Source organism: Stenella coeruleoalba (assembly GCF_951394435.1).
Source record: "Stenella coeruleoalba genome assembly, chromosome: 6".
Lineage (NCBI taxonomy): Eukaryota > Metazoa > Chordata > Mammalia > Artiodactyla > Delphinidae > Stenella > Stenella coeruleoalba.
The window spans coordinates 24,708,493-24,718,310 of NC_137151.1; the positions used below are offsets into that span (position 1 = coordinate 24,708,493).

A 9,818-nucleotide genomic window follows, 5' to 3' on the forward strand; every position below is an offset into this window, starting at 1 on the left:
TACCTGACTAGTAAGTATCTTAAAACCTATGGATTGCTATGTCTCCAAAAGAGAATCAAGCATGTGTACAGGGGCATAAACGCAGCAGTGATAGGATTGGAGAGGTTCGGTGAGCAAATGAAGACCCTTTGAAGTCATATTGCATGGTACCCATTACACGGGTCTCAACTCTCCAGGTTTAAGGTATTCTTCCTTCAGCTAAAACGTGCATGTGGAACCCAGAGTATGTTCAACCATGTGAACGGGAGACGTGTTCAAATATGTCTCAGTTTTCCTCCCCTGGTACTCGGGTGCAACATTCCAGACGCTTTACTAACACTCTCCCGACTAGGAGAGTCAGTCCCTTTAACCTCCTGTTTGGCCCAGTTTGCAATTTCTGCAGAAGATGAACAGGAATAGCGAGAACCAATGAGAGACTAGCTGGAGGTGTCTGGACGGGCAAATTTAACTCTCATTTCCCACCAGGAAGAGGAAATAACCAAAGGCTCAGCGTGCTGTACCGGAACCAGATTAGGGCCTGAAGCCATCCTGCGGTGTTGCGGCCAGGTCACAAGAAAGCGAGTTGAAGAAAGGAGCTCAGGGGCACTGTAATTCACAAACCTGCAGAGTTATAAATGACAGCTATCGTCCAAAAATAGACTGAAGTAAGGCTGCCAAGAGGACTTGAAAGCGGGACAGAATTGCAGGAAACCGATTTCAGGAGGTAGACTGGAATTGCATTGAAAGCATAGGAAAAGAGGCAGAACGTCCACAATGATGCACTTGGCCAAAAAGGGCGTATGCGTTTTTTCCTGAATATATTCAGGAAAAAACGCATACGCCCTTTTTGGCCAACCAAGCAAGCTTGCAAAGGAAATCTGCACTACAATGAAGTCTCACTTCCCCCCGGTCAAAAGGGCCATCTGAAAAAAGTGTAAAATCCAGAAAGGCAGGACAGACCATGGAGAACTGGGAGCCTTGTTATGCTGATGGGCGGGATGTAAATTGCCAACAACCACTCGGGAGAAGTGTATGGTGTTTCCTGAAACATCTAAAAAACAAAGCAACAGAGCCTAGGGCACTGCCACTTATGGTCCTATAGCTTAGGGAAATTAAAATCATAAAGACACAGCCACCCCAAAGTTTGGGACGCCTCTGTTTACAAGAACCTCGTTTACAGTACAAGTTCAACATCGCAGAAAGTGAAAAATGGATAAAGCAGTTGTGGTATTTACTTACAAAGCAATATCACTCAGCAATGAAATCTATGTCATCAGGCCCTTAGAAGCACAATGAGTGGATTCAGGTATGATGATTCTAACTGAAATAAGTCACACAGAAAAAGAAACATCATAAGATATCAGTAATACACGGAATGTAAACTTGGCTACACAGGAACTGAATTACAGAACAGAACAGGGTCTCAAATTTAGAAAACCAACTTATGCTTGCTTAAGTGTAAGGGTGAGTTGGGGTGCTGCATAAAACCAGAGATTGAAATGAGCACAGATAAAGTTCCTTAAGTCAAATATGGAATAGACAAGAGCTACTCCTTGCTCAACGAAATGGACTCAACACCGCATATTAAACGCCTAAGAATGTACCTGACTAGTAAGTATCGTAAAACCTATGGATTGCTATGTCTCCAAAAGAGAATCAAGCATGTGTACAGGGGCATAAATGCAGCAGTGATAGGATTGGAGAGGTTCGGTGAGCAAATGAAGACCCTTTGAAGTCATATTGCATGGTACCCATTACACGGGTCTCAACTCTCCAGGTTTAAGGTATTCTTCCTTCAGCTAAAACATGCATGTGGAACCCAAGTATGATCAACCATGTGAACGGGAGACGTGTTCAAATATGTCTCAGTTTTCCTCCCCTGGTACTCGGGTGCAACATTCCAGACGCTTTACTAACACTCTCCCCACTTGGAGAGTCAGTCCCTTTAACCTCCTGTTTGGCCCAGTTTGCAATTTCTGCGGAAGAAGAACAGGAATAGCGAGAACCAATGAGAGGCTAGCTGGAGGTGTCTGGACGGGCAAATTTAACTCTCATTTCCCACCAGGAAGAGGAAATAACCAAAGGCTCAGCGTGCCGTGCCGGAACCAGATTAGGGCCTGAAGCCATCCTGCGGTGTTGCGGCCAGGTCACAAGAAAGCGAGTTGAAGAAAGGAGCTCAGGGGCACTGTAATTCACAAACCTGCAGAGTTATAAATGACAGCTATCGTCCAAAAATAGACTGAAGTAAGGCTGCCAAGAGGACTTGAAAGCGGGGCAGAATTGCACGAAACCGATTTCAGGAGGTAGACTGGAATTGCATTGAAAGCATAGGAAAAGAGGCAGAACGTCCACAATGATGCACTTGGCCAAAAAGGGCGTATGCGTTTTTTCCTGAATATATTCAGGAAAAAACGCATACGCCCTTTTTGGCCAACCAAGCAAGCTTGCAAAGGAAATCTGCACTACAATGAAGTCTCACTTCCCCCCGGTCAAAAGGGCCATCTGAAAAAAGTGTAAAATCCAGAAAGGCTGGACAGGCCATGGAGAACTGGGAGCCTTGTTATGCTGATGGGCGGGATGTAAATTGCCAACAACCACTCGGGAGAAGTGTATGGTGTTTCCTGAAACATCTAAAAAACAAAGCAACAGAACCTAGGGCACTTCCACTTATGGTCCTATAGCTTAGGGAAATTAAAATCAAAAAGACACAGCCACCCCAAAGTTTGGAATGGCTCTGTTTACAAGAACCTCGTTTACAGTACAAGTTCAACATCGCAGAAAGTGAAAAATGGATAAAGAAGTTGTGGTATTTACTTACAAAGCAATATCACTCAGCAATGAAATCTGTGTCATCAGGCCCTTAGCAGCACAATGAGTGGATTCAGGTATGATGATTCTAACTGAAGTAAGTCACACAGAAAAAGAAACATCATAAGATATCAGTAATACACGGAATGGAAACTTGGCTACACAGGAACTGAATTACAGAACAGAACAGGGTCTCAAATTTAGAAAACCAACTTATGCTTGCTTAAGGGTAAAGGTGAGTTGGGGTGCTGCATAAAACCAGAGATTGAAATGAGCACAGATAAAGTTCCTTAAGTCAAATATGGAATAGACAAGAGCTACTCCTTGCTCAACGAAATGGACTCAACATCGCATATTAAACGCCTAAGAATGTACCTGACTAGTAAGTATCTTAAAACCTATGGATTGATATGTCTCCGAAAGAGAATCAAGCATGTGTACAGGGGCATAAACGCAGCAGTGATAGGATTGGAGAGGTTCGGTGAGCAAATGAAGACCCTTTGAAGTCATATTGCATGGTACCCATTACACGGGTCTTAACTCACCAGGTTTAAAGTATTCTTCCTTCAGCTAAAACATGCATGTGGAACCCAAGTATGATCAACCATGTGAACGGGAGACGTGTTCAAATATGTCTCAATTTTCCTCCCCTGGTACTCGGGTGCAACATTCCAGACGCTTTACTAACACTCTCCCCACTTGGAGAGTCAGCGCCTTTAACCTAATGTTTGGCCCAGTTTGCAATTTCTGCGGAAGATGAACAGGAATAGCGAGAACCAATGAGAGACTAGCTGGAGGTGTCTGGTCGGGCAAATTTAACTCTCATTTCCCACCAGGAAGAGGAAATAACCAAAGGCTCAGCGTGCCGTGCCGGAACCAGATTAGGGCCTGAAGCCATCCTGCGGTGTTGCGGCCAGCTCAAAAGAAAGCGAGTTGAAGAAAGGAACTCAGGGGCACTGTAATTCACAAACCTGCAGAGTTATAAATGACAGCTATCGTCCAAAAATAGACTGAAGTAAGGCTGCCAAGAAGACTTGAAAGCGGGGCAGAATTGCAGGAAACCGATTTCAGGAGGTAGACTGGAATTGCATTGAAAGCATAGGAAAAGAGGCAGAACGTCCACAATGATGCACTTGGCCAAAAAGGGCGTATGCGTTTTTTCCTGAATATATTCAGGAAAAAACGCATACGCCCTTTTTGGCCAACCAAGCAAGCTTGCAAAGGAAATCTGCACTACAATGAAGTCTCACTTCCCCCCGGTCAAAAGGGCCATCTGAAAAAAGTGTAAAATCCAGAAAGGCAGGACAGGCCATGGAGAACTGGGAGCCTTGTTATGCTGATGGGCGGGATGTAAATTGCCAACAGACACTCGGGAGAAGTGTATGGTGTTTCCTGAAACATCTAAAAAACAAAGCAACAGAGCCTAGGGCACTGCCACTTATGGTCCTATAGCTTAGGGAAATTAAAATCAAAAAGACACAGCCACCCCAAAGTTTGGAATGGATCTGTTTACAAGAACCTCGTTTACAGTACAAGTTCAACATCGCAGAAAGTGAAAAATGGATAAAGAAGTTGTGGTATTCACTTACAAATCAATATCACTCAGCAATGAAATCTATGTCATCAGGCCCTTAGCAGCACAATGAGTGGATTCAGGTACGATGATTCTAACTGAAATAAGTCACACAGAAAAAGAAACATCATAAGATATCAGTAATACACGGAATGGAAACTTGGCTACACAGGAACTGAATTACAGAACAGAACAGGGTCTCAAATTTAGAAAACCAACTTATGCTTGCTTAAGGGTAAAGGTGAGTTGGGGTGCTGCATAAAACCAGAGATTGAAATGAGCACAGATAAAGTTCCTTAAGCCAAATATGGAATAGACAAGAGCTACTCCTTGCTCAACGAAATGGACTCAACACCCCATATTAAACGCCTAAGGATGTACCTGACTAGTAAGTATCTTAAAACCTATGGATTGCTATGTCTCCAAAAGAGAATCAAGAGTGTGTACAGGGGCATAAATGCAGCAGTGATAGGATTGGAGAGGTTCGGTGAGCAAATGAAGACCCTTTGAAGTCATATTTCATGGTACCCATTACACGGGTCTCAACTCTCCAGGTTTAAGGTATTCTTCCTTCAGCTAAAACATGCATGTGGAACCCAGAGTATGATCAACCATGTGAACGGGAGACGTGTTCAAATATGTCTCAGTTTTCCTCCCCTGGTACACGGGTGCAACATTCCAGACACTTTACTAACACTCTCCCGACAGGGAGAGTCATTCCCTTTAACCTCCTGTTTGGCCCAGTTTGCAATTTCTGCGGAAGATGAACAGGAATAGTGAGAACCAATGAGAGGCTAGCTGGAGGTGTCTGGACGGGCAAATTTAACTCTCATTTCCCACCAGGAAGAGGAAATAACCAAAGGCTCAGCGTGCCGTGCCGGAACCAGATTAGGGCCTGAAGCCATCCTGCGGTGTTGCGGCCAGCTCAAAAGAAAGCGAGTTGAAGAAAGGAGCTCAGGGGCACTGTAATTCACAAACCTGCAGAGTTATAAATGACAGCTATCGTCCAAAAATAGACTGAAGTAAGGCTGCCAAGAGGACTTGAAAGCGGGACAGAATTGCAGGAAACCGATTTCAGGAGGTAGACTGAAATTGCATTGAAAGCATAGGAAAAGAGGCAGAACGTCCACAATGATGCACTTGGCCAAAAAGGGCGTATGTGTTTTTTCCTGAATATATTCAGGAAAAAACGCATACGCCCTTTTTGGCAAACCAAGCAAGCTTGCAAAGGAAATCTGCACTACAATGAAGTCTCACTTCCCCCCAGTCAAAAGGGCCATCTGAAAAAAGTGTAAAATCCAGAAAGGCAGGACAGGCCATGGAGAACTGGGAGCCTTGTTATGCTGATGGGCGGGATGTAAATTGCCAACAACCACTCGGGAGAAGTGTATGGTGTTTCCTGAAACATCTAAAAAACAAAGCAACAGAGCCTAGGGCACTGCCACTTATGGTCCTATAGCTTAGGGAAATTAAAATCATAAAGACACAGCCACCCCAAAGTTTGGGACGCCTCTGTTTACAAGAACCTCATTTACAGTACAAGTTCAACATCGCAGAAAGTGAAAAATGGATAAAGAAGTTGTGGTATTTACTTACAAAGCAATATCACTCAGCAATGAAATCTATGTCATCAGGCCCTTAGCAGCACAATGAGAGGATTCAGGTATGATGATTCTAACTGAAATAAGTCACACAGAAAAAGAAACATCATAAGATATCAGTAATACACGGAATGTAAACTTGGCTACACAGGAACTGAATTACAGAACAGAACAGGGTCTCAAATTTAGAAAACCAACTTATGCTTGCTTAAGGGTAAAGGTGAGTTGGGGTGCTGCATAAAACCAGAGATTGAAATGAGCACAGATAAAGTTCCTTAAGCCAAATATGGAATAGACAAGAGCTACTCCTTGCTCAACGAAATGGACTCAACACCGCATATTAAACGCCTAAGAATGTACCTGACTAGTACGTATCTTAAAACCTATGGATTGCTATGTCTCCAAAAGAGAATCAAGCATGTGTACAGGGGCATAAACGCAGCAGTGATAGGATTGGAGAGGTTCGGTGAGCAAATGAAGACCCTTTGAAGTCATATTGCATGGTACCCATTACACGGGTCTCAACTCTCCAGGTTTAAGGTATTCTTCCTTCAGCTAAAACGTGCATGTGGAACCCAGAGTATGTTCAACCATGTGAACGGGAGACGTGTTCAAATATGTCTCAGTTTTCCTCCCCTGGTACTCGGGTGCAACATTCCAGACGCTTTACTAACACTCTCCCGACTAGGAGAGTCAGTCCCTTTAACCTCCTGTTTGGCCCAGTTTGCAATTTCTGCGGAAGATGAACAGGAATAGCGAGAACCAATGAGAGACTAGCTGGAGGTGTCTGGATGGGCAAATTTAACTCTCATTTCCCACCAGGAAGAGGAATTATCCAAAGGCTCAGCGTGCCATGCCAGAACCAGATTAGGGCCTGAAGCCATCCTGCGGTGTTGCGGCCAGGTCACAAGTAAGCGAGTTGAAGAAAGGAGCTCAGGGGCACTGTAATTCACAAACCTGCAGAGTTATAAATGACAGCTATTGTCCAAAAATAGACTGAAGTAAGGCTGCCAAGAGGACTTGAAAGCGGGGCAGAATTGCAGGAAACCGATTTCAGGAGGTAGACTGGAATTGCATTGAAAGCATAGGAAAAGAGGCAGAACGTCCACAATGATGCACTTGGCCATAAAGGGCGTATGCGTTTTTTCCTGAATATATTCAGGAAAAAACGCATACGCCCTTTTTGGCCAACCAAGCAAACTTGCAAAGGAAATCTGCACTACAATGAAGTCTCACTTCTCCCTGGTCAAAAGGGCCATCTGAAAAAAGTGTAAAATCCAGAAAGGCAGGACAGGCCATGGAGAACTGGGAGCCTTGTTATGCTGATAGGCGGGATGTAAATTGCCAACAGACACTCAGGAGAAGTGTATGGTGTTTCCTGAAACATCTATAAAACAAAGGAACAGAGCCTAGGGCACTTCCACTTATGGTCCTATAGATTAGGGAAATTAAAATCAAAAAGACACAGCCACCCCAAAGTTTGGGACGCCTCTGTTTACAAGAACCTCGTTTTCCGTACAAGTTCAATATCACAGAAAGTGAAAAATGGATAAAGAACTTGTGGTACTTACGTACAATACAGTATCACTCAGCAATGAAATCTATGTCATCAGGCCCGTAGCAGCATAATGAGTGGATTCAGGTACGATGATTCTAACTGAAATAAGTCACACAGAAAAAGAAACATCATAAGATATCACTAATACACGGAATGTAAACTTGGCTACACAGGAACTGCATTCCAAAACAGAACAGGGTCTCAAATTTAGAATACCAACTTATGGTTGCTTAAGGGGAAAGGTGAGTTGGGGTGCTGCATAAAACCAGAGATTGAAATGAGCACAGATAAAGTTCCTTAAGCCAAATATGGAATAGACAAGAGCTACTCCTTGCTCAACGAAATGGACTCAAAACCCCATATTAAACGAATAAGAATGTACCTGACTAGTAAGTATCTTAAAACCTATGGATTGCTATGTCTCCAAAAGAGAATCAAGCGTGTGTACAGGGGCATAAACGCAGCAGTGATAGGATTGGAGAGGTTCGGTGAGCAAATGAAGACCCTTTGAAGTCATATTGCATGGTACCCATTACACGGGTCTCAACTCTCCAGGTTTAAGGTATTCTTCCTTCAGCTAAAACATGCATGTGGAACCTAGAGTATGATCAACCATGTGAACGGGAGACGTGTTCAAATATGTCTCAGTTTTCCTCCCCTGGTACTCGGGTGCAACATTCCAGACGCTTTACTAACACTCTCCCGACTTGGAGAGTCAGTCCCTTTAACCTCCTTTTTGGCCCAGTTTGCAATTTCTGCGGAAGATGAACAGGAATAGCGAGAACCAATGAGAGACTAGCTGGAGGTGTCTGGATGGGCAAATTTAACTCTCATTTCCCACCAGTAAGAAGAATTAACCAAAGGCTCAGCATGCCGGGCCAGAACCAGATTAGGGCCTGAAGCCATCCTGCGGTGTTGCGGCCAGGTCACAAGAAAGCGAGTTGAAGAAAGGAGCTCAGGGGCACTGTAATTCACAAACCTGCAGAGTTATAAATGACAGCTATCGTCCAAAAATAGACTGAAGTAAGGCTGCCAAGAGGACTTGAAAGCGGGGCAGAATTGCAGGAAACCGATTTCAGGAGGTAGACTGGAATTGCATTGAAAGCATAGGAAAAGAGGCAGAACGTCCACAATGATGCACTTGGCCAAAAAGGGCGTATGTGTTTTTCCTGAATATATTCAGGAAAATACGCATACGCCCTTTTTGGCCAACCAAGCAAGCTTGCAAAGGAAATCTGCACTACAATGAAGTCTCACTTCCCCCCGGTCAAAAGGGCCATCTGAAAAAAGTGTAAAATCCAGAAAGGCAGGACAGGCCATGGAGAACTGGGAGCCTTGTTATGCTGATGGGCGGGATGTAAATTGCCAACAGACACTCGGGAGAAGTGTATGGTGTTTCCTGAAACATCTAAAAAACAAAGCAACAGAGCCTAGGGCACTGCCACTTATGGTCCTATAGCTTAGGGAAATTAAAATCAAAAAGACACAGCCACCCCAAAGTTTGGGACGCCTCTGTTTACAAGAACCTCGTTTACAGTACAAGTTCAACATCGCAGAAAGTGAAAAATGGATAAAGAAGTTGTGGTATTTACTTACAAAGCAATATCACTCAGCAATGAAATCTATGTCATCAGGCCCTTAGAAGCACAATGAGTGGATTCAGGTATGATGATTCTAACTGAAATAAGTCACACAGAAAAAGAAACATCATAAGATATCAGTAATACACGGAATGTAAACTTGGCTACACAGGAACTGAATTACAGAACAGAACAGGGTCTCAAATTTAGAAAACCAACTTATGCTTGCTTAAGTGTAAGGGTGAGTTGGGGTGCTGCATAAAACCAGAGATTGAAATGAGCACAGATAAAGTTCCTTAAGTCAAATATGGAATAGACAAGAGCTACTCCTTGCTCAACGAAATGGACTCAACACCGCATATTAAACGCCTAAGAATGTACCTGACTAGTAAGTATCGTAAAACCTATGGATTGCTATGTCTCCAAAAGAGAATCAAGCATGTGTACAGGGGCATAAACGCAGCAGTGATAGGATTGGAGAGGTTCGGTGACCAAATGAAGACCCTTTGAAGTCATATTGCATGGTACCCATTACACGGGTCTCAACTCTCCAGGTTTAAGGTATTCTTCCTTCAGCTAAAACATGCATGTGGAACCCAAGTATGATCAACCATGTGAACGGGAGACGTGTTCAAATATGTCTCAGTTTTCCTCCCCTGGTACTCGGGTGCAACATTCCAGACGCTTTACTAACACTCTCCCCACTTGGAGAGTCAGTC

General features: G+C 43.7%; 1 long non-coding RNA gene across 38 annotated transcripts in view; it reads right to left on the bottom strand.

Moving 5' to 3' along the window:
• Positions 1 to 9,818, bottom strand: part of LOC307187927 — a 3,519,425-nt gene that overhangs the window by 2,336,402 nt on the left and 1,173,205 nt on the right. For 33 of the 38 annotated variants that reach the window (XR_013828723.1, XR_013828724.1, XR_013828737.1 and 30 more), the window contains one exon: positions 7,533 to 7,614. The exons of the other annotated variants lie outside the window; for them this stretch is intronic. This is a non-coding gene — a long non-coding RNA (uncharacterized lncRNA). The remainder of the gene's footprint in view (positions 1 to 7,532; positions 7,615 to 9,818) is intronic. 38 annotated transcript variants of the gene reach the window in all.